At 39.6% G+C, this 22,662-nt stretch overlaps 1 long non-coding RNA gene across 3 annotated transcripts in view; it reads right to left on the reverse strand.

The window, feature by feature from the left end:
* Positions 1-22,662, reverse strand: part of LOC111181065 (uncharacterized) — a 56,664-nt gene that overhangs the window by 32,095 nt on the left and 1,907 nt on the right. For all 3 annotated transcript variants that reach the window (XR_002646352.3, XR_002646349.3, XR_002646351.3), the window contains exons 2-4: positions 21,990-22,145; positions 13,771-13,824; positions 8,357-9,459 (exon numbers count right to left, since the gene is read on the reverse strand). This is a non-coding gene — a long non-coding RNA (uncharacterized LOC111181065). The remainder of the gene's footprint in view (positions 1-8,356; positions 9,460-13,770; positions 13,825-21,989; positions 22,146-22,662) is intronic.

Below are 22,662 nucleotides of genomic sequence, written 5' to 3' on the forward strand. Positions count from 1 at the left end.
GAGAGAATACTCTTTATTTCCCCAGTATGTGATCCTGACTCATGATACTGGACAAGACCAGAAAGCACACACCACCAAGGAGAGGTTTAATCCAAAACATTACTAATCATTCGTTTTGATTACTTCCAAGGGGCACCTAGCAGGTGCTTTGGCTGCATTGATGCACTTTGGACAGCTGATCCAAATGTGAGTTCCTTGATTGGTTGCCCTCAGAAGGGTAGAGCAAGAGGCAGTGTGGTGCAGGAAAAGAGTCAAATCTCTGTCAGGTACTGGGGAGACGAGGCAGAGCTGGAGCTGAATCCTGATCGCTTTCCCTCCACTCAAGAGTCCTGTGATCTGGGGCAACCTAGCTCAAGTACTTAAACTAGAATTACCTCATAGGGCTATTTTGAGAAAGTAAACGAGAGAGTATAGAAAGCTCCTAGTGAAGTATATAAATACAACTGAAATATAAAGTTTATTTTTATTATCACTAATGTTTAGATACCCTAGATAGGAGGAATAGCCTAACCCTATAACCAGGCAGCCAGCATAGAGAGAGATTACAGAGGTATGAACTCTAGTCAGGCTGGTGTATGACTGAGTAGCATACAGAAAATTCTTTTATTGAACCAGTAAATGCTGAGGCTTTTGCATATGGGAAAGCAGGGACTGTATCTAAAGACAACACCTATTCCAGTTTTCTTTGAAAACATGGGGTCACTGATACAATTTGCTAGCTGCCTTGGTAGAGTGTTTTGAGGGTAGCTACACAGAAAAATAAGTTCCTTCAGAATGGGAATGGAATGAAAGCTGTGGTTGCCAAAGTTGTGGGAACTTGTTCTCAGCCTCCTGAAATCTCCTAGGGGTATCGACAAGACCTCCAATGGCATGTCTGCATGGTATTCCAGAGGAGCTAGGCCCTAGAACAAAGGCTCCCAGCCCCAGGAATGGTGTGGGACCCCAAGTCTGCCACAGAATGGCAGAATCACCAGAACTAAATGGGCCTCCTGGATTTCTCAGTGGTAACCAGAGCGGGCTGAAAACCTAAGATGACTTCCCAATACTTCCAGGTTTTCTAGAATTAACTCTCACCCGTGATTCAATCAAAGACCCTTGTAAAACTGTGGGGAGAGGAGGTCCTAAGATTGCCTCCGATTGGATTTGCTGCCAACTTGGTAAGATGTGGAATGAACAAAAAATATACAATGTTTCCTACACACCCAATTATAGCACAAGATTCATATTTGCTGCATATGTTAGACACTTTTTAAGATCCCTTGTTGAAATCACAGGGAGATTAAACATAAAGTAAAACTGCACTATCTAGAGTTCTTTTTCCCTTCACAAAAAGCTCCATTAAGTCCCATCTGAAAGCTGGGACCTACGTGCTTCTGCTTGAAATCCAGGATGTAGAGCCAGTTTGTATCAATACCTCTAGCACAGTGGTTTACAAACTTGAACATGCATCAGAATCACCTGGGGAGCTTATTAAAACGAAGGTTGTTAGGCTTCTCTCCTAGAGTTTCTAATCCAGTAAGTCTAATGCTGTCAGAGAATTTTCATTTCTAGTAAGTTCCCACATGATACCCATCCTGCTGGTCCAGGGAGTCTACTCTGAAAACCACACCTACAGAAGGCAGCCTAACAGATTCTGGGTTTGGATTTTCTTTCAACCTAATTTTTAGAGGAAATGCCTTTCTTATGTAGCATGAATTTATATTCTTGCTTTAGAACACTGTCCCCTATCCCCACCATCCATAATTCTGCACAATGCTTGTTACAAAAATGTAGGAAAATGAAATAAAATATAGGAAGAGAGTAACAAGAATAACCCAAGATCCTGCCACCCAAAGATAATACTGTAAACATTTGGTATTTCTTTTTTTTTTTTTCCCTAATCCTGTGGTTACACTTGTATGAATGAGGACTCATTCTACCTCAGGTGACCGATAATCTGACTCAAATGGAGCTTAAACATAAAAGAGAATTCATTGGTTCTCAGTGCTAAAAGATCCAAGAGTAGGGCCAGCTTCAGGCCAGGCTGGATCAGGATATCCTCACTGTCCCCAGATACAGACCCTCTCCAGGCCTCAGCTTCATTCTCAGGCTGCAGGATGCCATCAATGGCTTAGCTATTCTGAACTGAAAATTTCTATTTTTTAATGCCCATTTTTCTTTTTTCATTTTCTCTTTCTTTCTTTTTTTATTTTTGGCTGTGTCAGGTCTTAGTTGCAGCATGCAGGCTTCTCTCTAGTTGTGGCGTGTGGAAGGCAGATTCTTTGTGTGTGTGTGTGTGTGTGTGTGTGTGTGTATTTAAATTAGTATACACATTTTTAATCTGAAAAGGCATATGTCTCTTTAAACAGTTAATAAACATATTTTGCTTCTTAGCTGCACTCAAGAAATAGTATTTGAGTATAGTAAATCCTTTCAAAGGAAGGTAGCACTTAAGTAAATTGATATCAACCAAAAGAGTCAACCAGACTGAGCTGACTGATATCTTGTTTAGGGAACAGAAATCAGATGGCTAAAGGCCTTTATGGCTATTGTGCATGCTTGTAAGTGGTACAAGGCAAGGATTCACTGTTTTGTTGGGTGGGTGTAGAGAGATTATTTTCCATCCCTGTATGACTTGAAGCTCTCTGACGGTGGTGGCATTTTGAAACCCAGAAATAACTTTAAAAACCTGCCATCTGAACTTGTGGAAAGTAATAGGTTTCAGTACAGCATGGACATGCTATGAATTTAACAACCAACACAATTGGTGCCAGCCCCACGCTACCCCATCTCACAGGCCCTTCTTTTTTATTTCTAGGCCTCAATTTGAGGCCAAAGAAGCTCAGTCTGATGCATAACCTGGTTCAGCTGTCCTCTTCAGAGATTCATGCCTGTAGCTGTCCAAATTGTTCTGTAGTTCTTTCTTCAAAACCTGATTTCTCTTCGTATACCCCAGCTGAGCTCAAACAAAGAGCAACAGATGACATATTTCTACAAACATAGCATGTTTGTGTTGTTGTAAATATCTACAGAGACCAAGAAAGTTAAGCCAAACTTTGCAAAACCAGAGCTGCTACCAAGAGAAAGCCACTCCAGTCACCTGACAAAAAAAGGAAATGAGATTTGCCAAAGATAATAAAGAGAGAGCTCACATTTCCCCTCCTTGACATTTTATAGCCAAAGAGGAAAATGCAATACTGTGATGGATTCTATGCATCTTAGAAGATGATGGATTCCAGTTAGATGCCTATTAAGGCAATTAGGGTTGCTTTATGCTTAATTCTAAATCAAAGGAAACAACCATTGTATTTATTATTGACTGGGGTTACTTCATATTGAAATCATCTTCAAATACCATTTTGCTTATATTTCCCATTATCTTTGGAGATTTTCACAAAGTTTCACTCTCAGAAACGGATGCATGTACTCGGCTTAAAAAATGAAATGTTTCCAATTTCATTCTTTACTGATATAATATTTATATAGTAGAATTCCCGCCCCCCCCAAATTAATCGTGCTGTGTGAGTGTTTGATCTAGGGATCCCCTTTAGGAAATAGAGGAGAAATATATATGAGTGAGGTCAATGGGTGTATGTGGCAGATAAGAAAGATGCATTTGACAGAGCACGAGAAAATATATTCAGGCACAACTGGAACACTAGGGAAAAAAAGAACTTTTGCCTACTGGAGGAGAATGGCTTAGAGGGAGAGCTGGTATATCCTTTATATTAAAAAAATTCTCTGCATTATATATGCATTTTTTTTTTTCCCCTGGGGAAGGTGGATTCTTTACCGCTAGACCAACCGGGAAGTCCCTCATGCCCATTTTTCACATCAGGGTTTGTGATAGCACTAGATAAAATTATGGTACTTTTCTCTCACATTTTAATGCTTAAAGTTTTTTAATTTGTGTTTTTCAAATTTTACTGTTAAAGGGAACTCTGAACTTGTCTCTTTAGTAGCCTTAAGTATTATACATTGAACTTAAGAGTTCTAGGGTTCAAATCAGCATAGGAAAGCAGATATTGGAATTTGTGATATATATATACCATCATTTTATTTTCTTCAAATACAACCTACCCAAGTCTCTTATCTGAGTTGGTTTTAAAAAGCCATTTTGTGTGACAAATTGTATCCAATTTTTTCTTGCACCCTGTAGATATTTTTTCATGGACTGATGAACAGAGTATAGAATCTGTTATAGAAATTAAATAGTGTAGTGGGTAAAAGCATGGGCTTTGCTGACAGATATACCTCGGTTCAACTTTCAGCTCTGTTCCTTCATAAATAAGGGGTGACCTCAGGCAAGTCAGTTTTTCCTCTTTGAGCTTCAGTTTTTTCACCAAGTAAGAGATAATGCCTGTACTTTGGGCTGTTGTGAGGGCTGATTTAGATGATGTTAATAATAATAAGCATTCTAAATAGAAACTGTGGTTATTTCTTACAGATGATCATTTTTCCAAATCTTTTAGCCCCTTCTACAACTCAACTTTATAGTTTAGAAACAAAAAGGTCAGTGGAAAATTAGAGAAAAAAATTTTATTTGGGCATACTGGGTATTACAAGAAAGTGCTATTCACAAACTACATGGTTTTCACTTGTTATGGTAAAGTAGATGTGTTTCCTTAGTGTTTACTCTTATTTTAGTGTTTGTCTGAATCCATATTAGCTAAGAGAATTCACACAGTTCAAGCAAATATCACAGGACTGGAGAGGACTTTTTTCCAGCCACATAGATCATATTAGAATACTGGGTTAACATCAATACACATGAAACCATTTGGATAACATCTCTCTCTACAAACACAGAATATTCATGGTATAAAAGTATTTGCAGCTTGGGTGAGACAAACCTGGCAAATATATGTAGTGAAATGCCGTGAAATCATTTGTGCCAATTTTTAATAGCTTTTATCTTTTAAATGCAGTTCATAACATTATATTTCTCAGGCTTTAGTTCTATGTCATGTGAACCTAAATGAAGGTGTTCAGATGGAGTACAGCAAATAAAAGAAAATGACTGGTTCACCTAAGAGAAAACCAGATGTTTGTGTTGGGAGGGGCAAAAAAATTGAAATTGATTGGCAGGGTATGGGGTAGCTCACTGAATAAAAGAAAGTGGATGAAACAGATCAGAAGGGACCAAGAAGCAGAAGAGCTCAGGTATCCTGTTCAGCAGGCTGACTCTCCTGGGTGCCGACTGCTTCTCCATCTGTAAGTCATTCTGCTCAAGAGATAAGGGTCCCTCTCCCTTGTCTGGCTCAGGTCAAGAACTCATCTATTGTCAGGAGAGAGCAGGGAACCATGACTGACAGTTCCACCTGTGCCACTGCTGCATACAATTTGTGGTGGTTAGAGGGACTCTCCCCCACCCAAATAGCCTGCTGTTACCACACATAAAATTAATGGATGCAAAAAGAATGTAGCTTACTAGTACAAAAAGCACATAAATATATTTTTTACATTTGTTCATTTAACTTGAAAGAAAAGATGCTATAGGCTTAAAATAACAGCCAAAAGCATCTTAAAAATATAACTCTAGCCCACAATTTATCCAAATTCTTAAGCCAGCATGCTATGCACATTGAATTATCTAAAAGTTAGTATTTAATGTAGATATCCAAGATGGCAACATAAAACTCATTAAAAGGAATAATGTTCATTTGAAAAGTTAATTTATCTGCATCCAATGCAATAGCTATTTTGGTGTTCACTTTTAATAGCAGCAGCAATAAAAACTTTGGCAATCCTGCTAATTTATTGAAAGTGATGCCTAGTAAATATTTAATACAGCCCCAAACATTTTAATCCACTTTCCATTAATATTTTACTTGACAGTTTTTCTCTCATATAATCAATTTAATATTTTTAATGCTTAATATTTTAATTGGTCTTCAATTTGGAGAGATGGAATAGGAATTTAAGCTTAAGATATGAAATTGCATCTATAAGCTGAAGAAAAAGTTAAAAATCTGTAAACCCCTTAGGAAATGGAAAATTACTCTATTCTAAAATGTATGCCATAAATTTTATATTAAATGAACACTGAATCATAAATGTTTCTTCTTTCACATCTTTAATATTCAACAATTATGTCTCTCCTTAATATCTTTGGCATTAAATTTAATTGACCTTGGTTGTGTCAATTAGAAGCACTTGTATTATTTATGGGTTTTTTATGAATTGTCTTTATCAGGTCTGTAGGGCTTCAGGCCACTTGCTTATTCATCACCTTCTTCATCAAATCCCCATCTTAAAACAGTGGGATTTTTGAAATAGTTTCTAATACAATAAAACATCTACTTGATGCCTATATTTTCAAATAAGTGGCAAACATTTTCTGTAAAGGACCAAATAGTAAATATTTTAGGCTTTGTAGGCTACGTGCTGTCTCTGTCACCTCCTTTTCTTTCTAATAACCTTTTAAAATGTAAAAACTCTCCTTAGCTGAAGGACTGTACAAAAGCAGGCTGCAGATTACATTGGGGCCATAGCCTTAGTTTTCCGACTCCTGCACACATCCTTTCATTTTATAAAACATTGTAATACAGAAGGCTATAAGATATGTTTGTAAAAGTAAATAGTAATTTTGAAGTAAACTACCATAATAATCATCATTTAATTCAAGAAGTGGAATGTTGTAACCAAGGCCTCAAAATCTCCCTCTTTGCCTCTTGCAGAATTAATAGCATCTTTGGACATTGTCCTTCATTCATTTATTTTTATCTTCTCAGGAAATTTTTTAGTTGAATTCCTTTTAAAATTCAGTCCGTTCATCTAAAGATATTTAATAAGGATATTTTGTGCTCCAAGCATTCTTCTAGACTCTTGAGGAACTTGTAGTGATGAAGATAAGTATTGCATACATAAGGAAATAACACAAATTTAATACTAGCTGAAGGTGGGAAATGATGGTGGCTTGAAGATAATATGATAAGTGTTGGGATATATTTTTTAAATAGTGCCATGAGACTTACTGATGGATTACGTGTGAAATGTATATGAGAGAGAAATCAAAGATGATGAAAATTTTGACCTGAGAAGTTGAGTAGGTGGTGATGCCATTTCATATGATGAGGAAGACTCTGAGAGGGGCAGGTTCTATAGCAAAACTCAGTAGTTATATTTGGGCCATGTTAAGTTTCATACTTCTTAGATACCCCAATGGAAATTTCAGTAGACACTAAGATGTTCAAGTCTGGAGCCACAGAGCTGGATGAAGTCACCCACAGAAATAGTAGATAATAAAAGTAGATAAGGAAGAGATGAGGATCCAGGAGCAAGCCCTGGAGAATTGAAACAACTGGAAGTCTACTGGAAGAGGAAGAGTCAAAGGGGGATGGTAAAACATGCCAAGTCATGTCAGGTAAAACACTGGATGGATGTGAGGGGATCCTGGAAACGTTGGGAAGAAAGGAAAGGGAGTTCAATCAAGATTTTAAAAAAAGAAAAAAGAAAAAAAACAGGAACAAGAACTCTAAGAGGTTGAGCAAATTGAACACCTTGCTTTTGGCAAGATATTCTTTATGATCTTGATAATAGCCACTGTGGAAGAGTGGTAAGGATAAAAACCAGTAACCGGGTTGGAATGAACTGAGCAGAATGGTAGATGCACCCTTCAGAGGAGTTTGCAGTGAAGGGAGCCAAGATAAGGTACTAGCTGAAGGGACATTTTTTTCCCCAAAATCAGTACTATTACATGAGCTTATATATAATTTTTAAAACAGAAACGACACTCCAAGAAATGTCTTAGTGATATCACCCTAACTCTGTATCAGCTATCTGAGGCTGCGTAACAAACCACTTCAAATCTTGCTGGTATAAAACAAGCATTTATTATGCTCAAAGACTTTGTGGGCTGTCAACTTGGATAGAGTACATTCAGGAAAGTTTGTCTATACAACAGGGATTGGCAAACGTTTTCTGTAAAGAGCCAAATAGTAAATATTCTAGGCTTTGCAAATCCAGTAGTCACTGTCACAACAACTCAACTCAGCCACTAGAGCAGGAAAACAGCCACAGACAATACATAAAAGAAAGAGGGTGGCTGCGCGCCAATAAAACTTTCCTTAAAAAAAATACAGGTGTGGGCTGGACTTGGTCTGCAGGTCCTAGTTAGTAGACTCCTGGCCCAGAATGTCTGAGACCACATCTAGAAGACAAGATGTGAAGACTTGGGGCTCGGGGTGGGGACTTGCCAGCTGGGGCGGGAATGCCGCCGCTCCTCAGGCATCTCTTTCCATTTCAGTGTGGTGATCTTTCCACGGGATCCCTCAAGCATGGCACTTCAGTTAGTTACACTCTTAAAATGGCTGCTTAGGGCTTGAAAGTGAGCCTCGCAGGAAAAACTGGCAGAATCTGCATGGCTTTTTCTTACCTAGCCTTGGAGGTCATGGAATGTCACTTCTGCTGTATTTCATTAGTTGATGTAGTCACAAAGGTCCACCGAGGTTCTAGGAGAGAAAAAGGAAGAAAAGTTTTCTCTTACTGGGAGGAACGTTAAAATTTATGGACATGTCTAAAACCACCATACTTTTCTAAGAAATAACCAAAAGGTCAAGAGACTTTTTTTTTTTTTCAGAAGGAAAGTTTGAAGTTTCATAATGGCTCGGATAATTCCAAAATTTATGTTAAAAGTAGAGAATTGTGGTCACACGGTCATATTGTAATTTTCTTTGGAATGGTACTGAAGAAAAAAATGCCTCCTTACATAATTCAACTGTGATGGTGCTTAACTGCATTCAGACTGCCTGTTTTACTAAAAAGAGGAAACACGTTATTGACTTTATCTTTTGGGTGTGTAGATTTAACGTCAGTTGACATTTTGTGGTTTTGGTTTGTCCACTGAGCATGAAAATGGATATCTTACTCTCAGAAAGGTAAATAAGTCTATTTGGGCATCTATGGTAGGCTGAATAATGGCCCCAAAGATATCTGCATCCTGGAACCTGTGAATGAGCCTTTATATGACCAAAGGAACTTTGCAGATGAGATTAAGGATCTTGAGATGGATAAGTTATCCTGGATTATCCAGAGGGGCCTTAAGCATAATCCTAAGTGTCCTTAAACGAGAGAGGCTGAGGGAGTTTTGACTAGAAGAGAAAGAGAGGTGATGAGGTGTTGTTTTAAGCCACCAAGTGGGTGGCAATGTGTTATAGCAGCCATAGGAGACTAATGAATCCTCTTATAAACGTTCATGGAATATTTGGTTGACACAGTTGTTTGCACATGACATAAACTGAGATGACTTAGGAGTTTTCTATAATTCTATGACGGTTAAAATGAAACTGTAGGGCTTCCCTGGTGGCGCAGTGGTTGAGAGTCCGCCTGCCGATGCAGGGGACATGGGTTCGTGCCCCGGTCTGGAAAGATCCCACATGCCGTGGAGCGGCTGGGCCCGTGAGCCATGGCCGCTGGGCCTGCGCGTCCGGAGCCTGTGCTCTGCAACGGGAGAGGTCACGACAGTGAGAGGCCCGCGTACTGCAAAAAAAAAAAAAGAAACTGTAAGTGGAGTGCCTGTTCATGGTAGTTGCCCAATAGATATAAGTTAAATAAGATATATGTTAACTAAATGATTAGAAAGTAGAAGACAATAAAGGCGTGAAACCGGAAGGTGGAACTGGTAAAAGCCACATGAAGGAAAGGGCACAGTGAAGCAGAGTTGAAGTTGAAAGGCCCATGAGAGACTGAAGGGTGGATCTCGGGGACCACTAGGAGCAGGACTAAGCTGCCTTCCCCCAGTACTTGAATCAAGCCCCCGTTGTGGGATGGAAGGATAAGGTGTGGCGTTTATTCATTCAGCCCTGAGGACGCATCGTGTCCCAAGGCTGTGCTCCTTCTGGACCCCTAGTGGCTAGCGGACTGTCTCCAGTCCCCAGTGCACAGACCAGGCAAGGTTGGTCCCAACGAGTACACGTGGAGGGCAGAGTCCTCCCGCGTATCCTCACTAATTGAAAATTGTTTCAATTTCTTTTTAAATAGGAATATGTCAAATGCCAGATTTTAATGCTTTGAAGATATTTTTACATCTTAGCTAATAAAAAGCTAAAGATTCAAGGGGAAAACATTCAGGTTCATAATGCTTAGGCGCCTTACTGAATCTTTGTTTATATCATGTCTATTCCAACTGTCCCCTAGAAGCAGCAAAGCAGAAGGCTCACGAGCATGGATTCTGGAGCAGGAACCTGGGTTTGAATCCTAGATTTTTCACTAATTAGATTTGTGACTTTGGACAGAAATCACGTACCCTCTGTGTGCCTCAACTCCCTCATCTGCCAAATAGGAAAAATAATAGCATCTACGTCACAGGTTCTCGTAAGAACTGAAAAGGCTGACCATTGTAAAACACTGACAGTATCAGCCCACGCTAAGGGCTACATGTTTGTTGAATAAAAGTATTAAAAACTTCTTTAAGACCCCGAAGTTCCTAAGAAAGCACCTTCATACTCTGTAAATTGCTTAACTTTTTCAGAGGACATTTTCCTGTTTGATATTTTCTGTGCTTACTTTCCAAGAGTCCCCATGACGAACTTCCACTTACCATTCAACAAATGCAGACAGAGCGCCATCTGTGAAAGCCAAGTGAACCCATATGTTGCATGAGTGTCAGTAATGGGGACAGTAAGGGCTTCACAATCTGTGAGGGAGAAGAAAGCTCATGCATGCAATCGGAAATGAGATACTCCTTCTGCCATTTGTAAATCACTTCAAACCCTTTCAGGCTGAAATAAGTGCTGGGTATGTGAATCACAGCTATTGCCTCAGTGTGGAGAGGTGAAACATGTACTGGCTTTGCCAGTTGGACAGAACTGCATTCAAATCCTGACCTAATCCTTACTATTGACATAACAAGCAAGTTCATTCAACTTTCTTAATCTAAAAGGGAAAACTTTGCAACTTTGGCTGAATCCTAAAACAGATACCTAGATGCAGTCCAGTCATTTAGCGAATCATACCTGTCCTTGGCTAAACATAGCAAGGATGTTTGTAGTTTGGTGCTCAGAAATTGGAGCACCTACGGCCTTTGTCAGTGAGGAAAAGGAAAGCAGTGCTACCTCAAGCCTGTCTTTCTGCCTTTACTTTTGTTTAGCCTTTTAGAAATTGAGAGCATTCAGGCATTTCCTCTGGCACATAGTAAAGAGAAAGGACATAAATACTTTTTAATCTTTCCGGTGAGAGTGGATGTGTAACACACAAAAGAACAGTGGCAGGTTAGACAGCCCTTTCCAGGTGCAAGGTCCCAGGCACTCATCTCAGATTTCATTCCCTGCTGCTCCCACCATTGACCCCAAAGGAGGAACTGACTCTGCAAATGGCTAAAATCGTAGTCGTCCTCTTCATTTCCTGTGTGACCATCCCACTCTCCCCACAAATAATCCCACAGCCACATCAGCCAGTGTCAGGGTCCCAGGTTTATCTCACTTCTGAGGAAAGTGATGCCTGAGAGAAAGGGCTTTTTATTTGTCTTTTAATTTTGGCTTCTTCTTAAATGAGACAGCCTTTTAGAAAGATTTTCACAGTATCAGGTTAGTTATCTAAACACTTTGTGACTTTACCCTGTATATAAAAGAACAGGGAAGGGGGCTGGATTAGGATGATTTTGCTATGGTACATCTCATTTTTTATTTAGTTTATATATTCTGTGTTATGAGCTGTATGTGGAACAAATAGGTGTAGGACATGCATTATTATCCGTATTTTATGGATAAGAAGACAGAGAGGAAAGGCAGGTTAAATGATTTGCTTATGGTCACAAAACTTATTAGTAACCAACCCAGAACAAAAACCTAGGACTTATAACTACAAGTCCCGGGCTGTTTTTCTTTGCCAAACACCCTCGGTAATCAACATAATTGAAATCTATTTGGAGGTAAGTGGCTACAACAAAATAAATTATTATTATTATTTTTTTTTTTTTCCGGTACGCGGGCCCCTCACTGCTGTGGCCTCTCCCGTTGTGGAGCACAGGCTCCGGACGCGCAGGCCCAGCGGCCACGGCCCACGGGCCCAGCCGCTCCGCGGCACGCGGGATCCTCCCAGACCGGGGCACGAACCCGCGCCCCCTGCATCAGCAGGCGGACCCCCAACCACTGCACCACCAGGGAAGCCCAACAAAATAAATTCTTGTTCTTTTTGTTGCGTGACTTTGATTTGACTTAGATATTAAATTTTCTTGAGAAAGTCTCACTGTATTATTTGGTTATGTCTATTCTGATTTTTTTTTTTTTTGACAGTACTTATGGCTTTGAGACTGCTGATTTACATTAAGGGAGATAGCTTTGATAGCTATCAAAGTGGAAGTCACCCAGGTGAATCTGATCACCTGTGGAATTCAGACGCAAGACCAGATAAACACTTTAAGTATGCAAAGAATGGAGGGAGCTGAAGGGAGACCAAATGATTTGCTTTACTCTTGGTTTTCCCTAGAGGAAGAGGAATCCTTCCCATTTTAGACCTAAGATGGATCCCAGCCATCAAGGTTAGAGAGCCATCCTGCCTGCTTCTTTCCAACAGTGTAATTTACTCTCTTCTTTATTCCACTTTGTCTTGTTCTACTGAATAAGTGACATTTCCTTTGGTATTGTTCTAATATCCAAGGACCAACTCACAGTGATATAAATTGGTGAGTGACCTTGAGCCCAGAGGTCTGGTGGCTCATTCCCTGTATCTAAATCAGGGGATAACATTGATATGGCCCTTAATCTCCTCTACTCTCCAGGGAAGACCCTAAACTTCCGAGTAGTAGGTAAGCAGGAAAGCAAATGAGGAATCTTGGAAAATTCTGAATTCCCGAAGCCACACCACTGTGTTCTTCCATCACTTGCTTCCTTGGGTCTGCCCCCAGAAAAGTGTGTCCTTCTTAGCATTACAATAACACTTTCCATCCCATGAAAGTAAGACTTGGGAGACAGAACGTTGCTATACTGTCCGGGGAAACTTTGCCTAGTAGTTGGTTGGCTTTTGTTTTGTTTTGAAGCCTGAGGTGGCTGATGAGGGGTGAATGAATAAATGTTAATGTCATAAACTATCCTGTGATAGATTATTAACTGATTATAATAAACTTTCCCAGGGGGTCTAAATTCCCCAGGAAACTCTGTCCAGGATTTCTCAACTCTTTTGAGACACCATCCAAAAATGGTGACCTGGATAAAAGAACTCAAGAGCTACATGCAAGTCTTCTGGATGCAGCTCTATTCATATTCTGCTAAAGCTGGTTGATATTTTAAAAAGCCCAGCCCCATGATAAGGGTTTTGGAATTTTTTCACTATTCATATCTCATTATATGGTAAGAATAAGGCAGAAACTGACTAAGAGAAATATACTCTAGAGTCTGGTTGGTAGAGCCAGAGAAAGATGTCATTTCCTAAGAAACAGACAGTAAGAGATATTTAAAAACCAATTGCAGAGTGAAGAACAGAGAAGTGATGAAGATGATTGGGGAAGAGGTGCATTGAGCCTAGAGGCATAAAGGAAGAGATTTGTAGACATCTAAATAACAAGAAAAAGGGGTCCAATGGCTGAGAGGGAGTAGTTTAGACTTGATCTGTTTGCACCCACAGACCAGTTAGTAAGGAACCCAACTTTCCCAGGGACCAGATTTAACAGAAATATAAAATTGGTTTGGAAGGAAGGAAATCTGACTTACTAGTTAAAGTATGTCCACCTAAATGATGTAACTCGGCTGACTATAACTCATTTATTTGAGTATATATTTTATAGATGATGTATCAGAGTATAATAAAACAGATCCTGTACTACAAGGATCTATAGTTGTGATTTGAATGACTTGCCTGAGAAGGATGTGGAAAGGATCCCATGTCTCTTGACAGCAGCCCCAGGTCAGCCTAAAAAGAAAGAAAACATCTTACATCTTGGTTCACAGAGATGAAAGGAATTCAGATAAATACAAGGTCTCCTATCTGAGTGGAGTATTGTTAATTTATTGTTAGTTTGGTATCAGTGCTTTCTCTTAAAGATGCTATAAATTAAGGGCCCTCTAATGGATTTTTTTTTAACCTGTGAGTGTCAAAGAGTATCCTGTTACAAATCAAGCTTAATCCAGCCCTTGATGACATTGTGTCTGTAGAGTAATTTTTTTTCAGGTAGAGTGGAGTATAACTCAGCATATTTTCTTCCTCACAAGTTGGATTAATTCGTAAAAGAATAGCAAGAAGAATCATGAAAAGTAGCCCAACCAAATACTCATTTCTTTACTTACTGTCACATTGCTTGGCAATTTTCTTCACTGTCATTTTTCAGTGGAAAAATACCTGAAGTTCATCTACTGAAATTCAACTGAACAGAGTAATTTTAAAAAGAATGAATAGGCATGCTAATAATAAGGAAAAGCATTCCATTGCAATACAACATTTGTTTCTAATTACCACTTCATCAAGTCCCAGTTACAAATTAAGTCTCTTTTACTTCAATTAACAATTTAATGGTGCTTTAGACAGATAAATAATGTTCTACAAAGACAAACCTCTGATAAAGCACACCCAATTTTCTCCCAAAATAAAACATGATAAAGGCTTCAAGCTATGAAAAAAATCTGGGGTAGATGCTTTGTGGACAATACTGTCCACCATGGGTAGGAGATGCAGGTAATGTTCTTTGTTTGTTTGCTTTAAGGCTCCTCCCCTTCCTGGGACCTTCCAGTCTACTGCTTATGTGGGTTCTGATATCCTAGCACGGGGGAGAGGCCAGCTAGTCAGCCATGCATCTATCCAACAAATATTTATTGAACACCTGCTTTCTGCCAGGCACTTAAGTGGTAGGCCATGGGGATTCAGTGATGAATAAGATTCAGGCCCTTCTCTCAGGAAGATTATTATTTAATGGTAGAGACAGATGTATAAACTAATAGTTTCAGTGTAATGTATCTAAGACAATAACCAAATGAGAAGAGCTATAAAGAGGATTTATAAATTTATTTACTCTGTGGTATATCATTTCATCCAGAAGTTTTTAAATGGACAGAGGAATATTTCACACACACACACACACACACACTCCTATGTGTGATGTGTATGTGATGAGGGTAGTGAGATGTCTGATACTCATATAGGTGACCACAAACTCTAATTCTTTGTCTTTAAGGCTGAGCTTGTTAAAAATTTTTATTCCAACTCTGGGCTGGATAAAGCCATAGCATGTTAGGGCTTCAAGGAATTGCTGAGTATGTCTAAATGACTCTCTCATTTCACAGATGAGGAAACTGAGACCTAGAGAAATGAAGTTATTTGCTCAGGAAGACATAGGTAATCATTGGAGATCAATGTTAGAGTTCAGCTTTCCTAATCCTTAGTACATGTGGGAGAAAATGTTTTGTCTTGACTCAGATGCCAATGCCTGGCCTTATCTCACTTGACCCCCTTGCAGTCTCAGGACCCAGAATCTTGTTCTCCCTCTTCTATACTGCTGATGAAACTTTCCAGGTCAGCAGCCACATCTGCTAAGTGAAGTTAGTACTCCGCATTTTTTAAATAAGAGAATTAGAAGGAATAGAGATACCCCAGATAGAAAAACGTTCTGAAAATTCTACTCAAGAACTGCAGCTTGTTTTTGAAGGGTGTCACCAACCTGAAATAAATGCCTATAGGGCATGTTTCGTTAAAACATCTTTTGTCTGATTCATGGACGAAGTATTAGTTTCCTATGGTTACTATAACAAATTACCACCAACCTGATGGCTTATAACAACAGAAATTCATTCTCTCACAGTTCCAGAGAACAGAAATTTGAAATCAGTATTGCTGGGCTGACGTCAAGATATTGGGAGCCTCTCATAGAGGCTCTAGGGGAGAATCTGGTCCTTGTCTCTTCCAGCTTTTGATGACTACTGGCATTCCTTGCCTTGTGGCCACATCACTCTAATCTCGTCCCCTGTGGTATTGTCTTCATCTCCTCATCTCTGATATCTGCTTCCCTCTCATAAGAACACATGTGATTGCATTTAGGGCCCACCTGGCTAATGCAGGATAATTCCCCCATTTCAAGGTTCTTAACCACATCTTTAAGGTCTTTTTTTTCCAAAAAGATAACATTCACAGATTCCAGGTTTTAGGATGTATATCTCTTTGGGGGGCCATTTTTTAACCCACCACAAGTGGGTAACTGGTCATCCATTGTTTAGTCAGAGACTATGACACAGAGTTTCTTGCTTTTGCCCCATTCATTTTGCACATAATTACTGTGCTCGGATATTTCAGGGGCTTTTACTAGAATTTTTCTTTTGCTACATATCTCAAAAATGTCTTACAATATTTTTCATAACCTGTCATTTGTGATTTTTTTCTAAGTGTTTGGCTATCTATCTTGGTCAGTGCTCTGAAGTAATCAAAATCACTTTGGAACTGAATAAAAAATCAGGAGGAAGAATCAAGAGATCTGAGTTTTACATGTTAGGAAAACTTTGTTGCTCTTTGCGTCTATTTGTAGAGTTGGAGGTAATCTGCTCACAATGACTGCTGTGTTCAAGGAATCAAGTGTTCTTATTCCCAACCACATAGTCCCTCCCATAAGACAACTGGGTGCTTTAATAATCATCATTGACACACTGTCAGATGGATCTGTACTCTATGACAACTTTTCAGTATTATAGACTTTGCCAAGGAGAAAGGCATCCCCTTATCCTGTGTACAGAAAAGAAAAAAAATTAGTAAATTGAGGTGACAACCAGAAATCCTATGGCAAGAAAATACACATGAAAGTGCCCTTTTATGCCTCTGAGAACTCATATGCTAGAGATGGACTCTTCATTGTGTCTTGTCTGGTTTTCCAATTCCAACTGATATCCAGGCACACAAGGCAGCTTTGTGGCAGGGCCAGAGGGCACCACAAATTGTTATGTATGAAGCTCAGAGTCCAGCAAACAGGCCATGCAGGGATAAGACTTAGTATTGGTCAAAGACATGGGACTGAGAACCACTGTGAGACAAGGGATGCAACCACTTCTGAGACTGGTTTCCAAAGCAGGGTGACTTGGTTGCAACCACACAGTTGACCTCTGGCCCAGTTCAGAACAGAGCTAGCTTCAAGTGGCAACTGCAGAGAGGAAGTTAGTGGGAAGGACAGAGACCCAACCCATGATTGACAGCATTAATCCCTGCAGCCGTGTTCCCCATTTTCCTACGAACTTTTTCGGTGTAACAAACAAGTTCCACTCTTCCCAAAGAGAAAATAGTGAGTTCATCTTCATTCATGGTAACTCATCTCATGCTGTAAAAACTTAGATAATGCTGTTTGAACTTCTTAATTCCTTATCATATGTATCTGCACGTTCACTGACAGTAGGAAAAGAATTGCCAAGGACTTCAGTTAACATTTCTTCATATGATGGAGAAAAACAAGTAAATTATTTTTTATATATCTACCTTGCCCTCCAAACATGATTGTGGATATCTTTCCTATAAAAATTCTCCGGCCCAAAGATAACCATATTTCCCTCAGATTATAAGTAGTTTAGATTTAATATTCTTATAAGAGATCTTCAAGAATTACAAATAGTAAGGTACTGTTACTATTTTTATTTTGGAAAATGACAGGCCATCAGACCAAGGGAGAAGAAAGGTTGAAGGTGATTTCTGAAAAGATGGCTTTAGTATATAGCAAAAAGGATGTTAGAATGACTGGAAGCCTTGGGTAACTGTGTGATCACAAGGCTTAGCTGAGCATTAGTGTCCCAATAAGTTAAATGTAAAATAATATTGAACTTGCTGTGTTGTAAGGATAACATCTGTTTGTTAACTGGAAAATCTATGTTAGATGTTTTTAACCACGTGGCTTAGTCATGATGGAGCAATGTTCTTCAGCTGCACGATGATCCTAGTATAAATGAGTAAACTAGATCAACATTTACATTCAGGTTCTAGCTTGCTGATAATTTTCTTGGCTCTTTTTCCAAATCAAATGTGGCAGCAGTTGTGACTGAATTAGTCTAACTGCTCAGACACCTGAACTTCTGTTTGGTGCGGTAATCATGTATTCTCATCAGCATTGGCTGCTGTTACGGAGCGCTTGCAAACAAAGCGTCAGCACGTCCCTCAGAGAGCAGCTCCAAGGTCGGCCCCTATCATAATCCTACCAAGCCAGGAACCCCTTCCAGGGCCTCTTCTCTTTAGAGGCGGGAGAAAGAAAATGGGATGCTGAGGCTGGGAATGAGGGGCTTCAGCCCTGCACATTTTCTACCCTTTGTTTTATTCCCTAAGGGGATGAGGAATGTTGTTACTGCTGCTATGACCCCTCCTCTCTTCTGTTGGACCCAGGACAGATTGGAAGCAGTATACATGGCCTTACTCATTGTTGAAACACGATATTCTTCTATAATGGTTTGTAAAGAAGTGCTGCGCAGAACTTGGAGTAACACACACTGCCAGGTGTCAACCCCAGACCTCCCAAGACCTCCTTCATTTCCAGCCTTGAAAAGGTCAGCCTGGCACAGCAGGAGGTCTCCAGACCCCTCTGGTGCCCTTTATGTTTGTGAATGGTGATTTGAATGCCTCTCCTAGCTGTGTCCTCTTTGGCTTTCAGGACAATGCAGAAATTTTCAGCATAATGTAGAGGATCTATTGCTTTCCATCTGAAAATGGTTAATTTTCATTAAAGAATAAATATTGATCAAGAGCTTACCATGTCCTAGGCATTATTCCAGGTACTAGTGATTTTTCAGATGTGTATGTTATGGATTTCACAGGAGAAGACTGTAGCTCAGTCTATCTTGAACTGAAGAAGAAAACTTCCACAGGTATTTATAGATTGACTACTTTGTACTGATTATGACCACCTCCCATCACCATGACAGACCACATTCATTAACAAATGAGGTCAGAGGGCAGCTTCTCTTGGACGCTTAACTCCTTCATCCATGAAATCATACTTTATGTGATTTATTTTTTGAAAAGTCCAGGTAGTTTAATTTCTATATCATACAGCCTAGGAACTTAAAAACCTATTTTCCTCAGAAAATGTAAAATATAGCACATGTAGTTCAAAACAATTTTAGGGAACAAAAAGATAGCCATTATTCATCCACTTGTCAACACAGCATTAGTTGCTTCCTTCAACTTAGATCCTTTGTTCAAATTCAGAGAGAATGAAGTATGGTGATAAAAAGATTTAATAAGTTTCCTGCCTGTCCTTATATTTCCCTCTAAGTTTCTTATAGTGTTAGAATTCTGCAAGATGAATCTTCCTTAGCACTGTCACACATGGGAGGACACTTTGGAATTCTCAGATGCCACATGAATCCCAGGTATCTTTTAAGGCCTCTGAGTTACTTGATAAGATTTGTATACAGTTCACACCTAGTTAATATACGATTACATGAATATCCAGTAAAAGTCAAAATAAATTGGCTCTCTGTCCACAAACAACAAGGTTGCAAGTATGACTTAGTAAAACTCGCACGCAGGAAAACAGAGCATTGTCGCAATGAGTGTGTTTGTCAACCTCACAATGAGTCATAGATTTTCTGTTTGTTCTAGGATTGTAAATATCCCTGTAAAAGAAACAGTTTGGAAAGCTATAGAAAACAACTGGACTCTGTCTAAAGTCCTCAGAGATAAGACTGTGATCAAAATCGTTAGGTTGTTATAAAGAAATGTGTGTATGCTTATGTATGTGTGGTGTGTGTGTGTGTGTGTGTGTGTGTGTGTGTCAGAGAGAGAGAGACAGAGATGGAGACAGAAAGAAGTGGAGAGAGAGAGGATGGAGAGAAGAAGAGAAACAGCAACAGAAAGAGAGCACTCAATGAGTCTCCTTCAGATGAGCGTGGCTTTCTGAGGGCCTCTGGGAGCACTAATCGTGGATGACAAACACTCTGATATCCACTGCACTTTAGTCAAGAAGTTGTGAAACAACTCTGGATATTATCATTTCTTTCTATTTGACCACTCAGGATGTGCCTTCATAACATAAACAAATTTCAGCCATGTTTATGCCGTGTTTCTCTTTTTCTCACAGAGAATACCATGCTTTTGCTCCACAGTTTACACGGTGGTATCATATCCCCTTCTGCATACAATCCTCACCTCATAGTTACTAGTAGGTCTGTTTGAGCTGGTGATCAAGCCACCAATAGGCACAGGTGGCTTTTGGGCTTCAGACATAATGTAAAAGTTGTTCTCCTCCTGGAGCTCAAGGCTAGAGCAGGACAAAGCAGGGCAGCTAACTTTCTGAGAGTTTTGTCAACTGCGGCATCCTTGGCTGATTGGATTGTTATTAGGAACCTTCTGATTCAGACATATAACATCATTGTCCAAAGCCTCTCAAAATGAAATGTGGTATAAAGTTTTTGCTTTAGAGTCAGAGCATGGCTTTTGTAGAAGCGTTAAGGAATAGGTACATTTATTGTCTCAAAGTGCCGTCCTAGTGGGACCTGGAAAATGGTTGTGGTAACAGAGTTATGTCACAGGCCTGTCCAAATACTTCGTGCAGCCAAGGCTTAGTTACCTCAGTTACAACCAGTGTGACTGCTATCCTCACAGAGAAACTATAAAAATTAAAGAATCATCAAGAATTTGCAAACACAGCCTCATGGAAATGTCTAGCAGCTACGTCAAACATAAGTGTTCTTTTTCTGAATGGGAAAAAAGCATATTTTATTGGATTTTTATGATTGCTGAGAGCCTGACCAAACTGTGATTGCCTGGCCTCCATCCACTGCATCACAAAATCTCACAACTGGCAGTAGGTTTAAATAACTTACACTGCAGATGAGAAAATGAAGGTTCCGATATATTTAATTACTTGCCTAGGGTCAGACAGCTTGTTGATGGCAATGTGAGCCCTGGAAGCCCCAAATTTATGATGTCCTGACTAGTTCCTTTTCCACAAGTCCAGACGGACTTATAACTTGGAGTTAATATCTAGGAAAAGGATGGTAAAGATGTTACCCTGAGTCTTGATTGATAGGGAACCCTGACTGACTGGCCCAGAATCCTGGAGTAGGTGTTAAGAAGGGTTTTGGAGTCACATTCAGGCTTCTCAGAAAAGAGTTCCCAAGGTCAAATGCAATTTTTGTCACGGGGAAAAAATGGAAGAGAGGCCAGATGCCACATGTTTCTAATGTAGGAGCACCAAATTTTCTTACAGTCAGTATCAAATGTGTTTAAACTATAGGTGACGGTTTTAGGAATTGATTTTATAAGATTTTAATGAGAGGGACTGCAGAGAATAAGTGAAGGCTTACAAATGGTAATAAAATATTGTCAAGTCAGCAGGTGTCTCCTATTTGCCTCAGCCTGTGCCGGGAGCCATGAGGGCTACAAAGAGAGTAGAAGACAAATCCTTATTTTCCAGCAACCTGTACTACAGTAGGGGAACTCATACAGCCCTCCTAATATTATCATGGTAATTTTATAGGAACATAGTGCTTTATATTTTCAAAGTGCTTTCAATGCATTTTCTTATTTTATATATACAGGGCAAAGGAATACATGGTCAAGTGCTAAATTTTGTGATGCTCATTTGTAGATGTTTTAGGAAAAATACCATTTGAAGGGAGACAGAGAAGAAGGGGAGTTTGTTTAGTTAAAAGAAAAAAAAAACCTCTAAAAAATAAAGGCAGTATATAGTACCTTAAATAATCTATTAATGAATATTTCATTCAGATATTCAAAACGGGAGCATTCTGTCAATAAAAAGTGACTAAATGGAATCAGTAAGTTTATTGTTCACATTTCACTTCTTAAGAAATTGTTTTGAAATTCTCTTTCTATTTCACGGTTAGTTGCTTGTCAGTCCAAGCTATGGAGCGGCACAATGCCTTCAGAGTTGTCAGCATGTCTGAGAAGCCAGAGTTCAAGTCAAGCCATCCAAGCATTATTTTGATCATTGCAAATCTCCGCTACCAATTCTCTATGCTTCTGATGTCTGTCTTTCACTCAGTGAACGGAGAAGAAGAAAACTCAATCGGATCTACATTTTAGTTATTTTCAGTTGGATGAGAAAACTCCCTACTGCCTAAAAAGCATGAGAATACTAAAATTCACCGCAGAATGCATCTCACCAAGAGTTATCACTGTGATCTTCCCAGTGGCCAGAATGCCACAAGGAATGGCTCTGCTGTTGGTCAGTATTTCCTCAGATGGGTCCAGTAGATTCACGTTTCTCAAAGTGTCGTCCCCAAGCATCTCTAGAAGAATTACGTGGAGTACTTTTCCTGCTGAAAATGCCAGAGAGAGAGAGAGAGAGGTTTATTATAAGGAATTGGCTCACACAGCTATGGAAATGGAGGCTGGCAAGTCCAAAATCTTCACAGCCAATCCCCCAAGCTTCCGTAGAACCAGGAAGAGCTTGATATCCCAGTTTGAACAACTTCAAGCAAGAAGAATCAGTATTTCAGTTTGAAGATTACCAGGCAAGAGACTTAGGGGAAGGTCATTCCTTTGTTCTATTCAGGCCTTCAACCAGTTGGATGAGGCCCACCCACATTAGGGAGAGCAATCTGCCTTACTCAGTCTGTCAATTCAAAATGTTAATATCATCCAAAAACACCCTCCTTATGGAATACAGAAACACCCAAAGCAATGCTTGACCAACTATCTGGACCTCCTTTGGCCCAGCAAAATTGGTACATAAAATTAACCATTACAGAGAGTATAGCAGTGACTGTTTGGCCATAGGAGCCATATCCACACAATTCAATTTCTCCCTCTGCTTAATCTTGTTTCCTTCACCCA

The sequence above is a fragment of the Delphinapterus leucas genome, chromosome 9, assembly GCF_059928025.1.
Source record: "Delphinapterus leucas isolate spDelLeu-1000000601 "Yukka" chromosome 9, BTC_Dleu_Yukka2, whole genome shotgun sequence".
Lineage (NCBI taxonomy): Eukaryota > Metazoa > Chordata > Mammalia > Artiodactyla > Monodontidae > Delphinapterus > Delphinapterus leucas.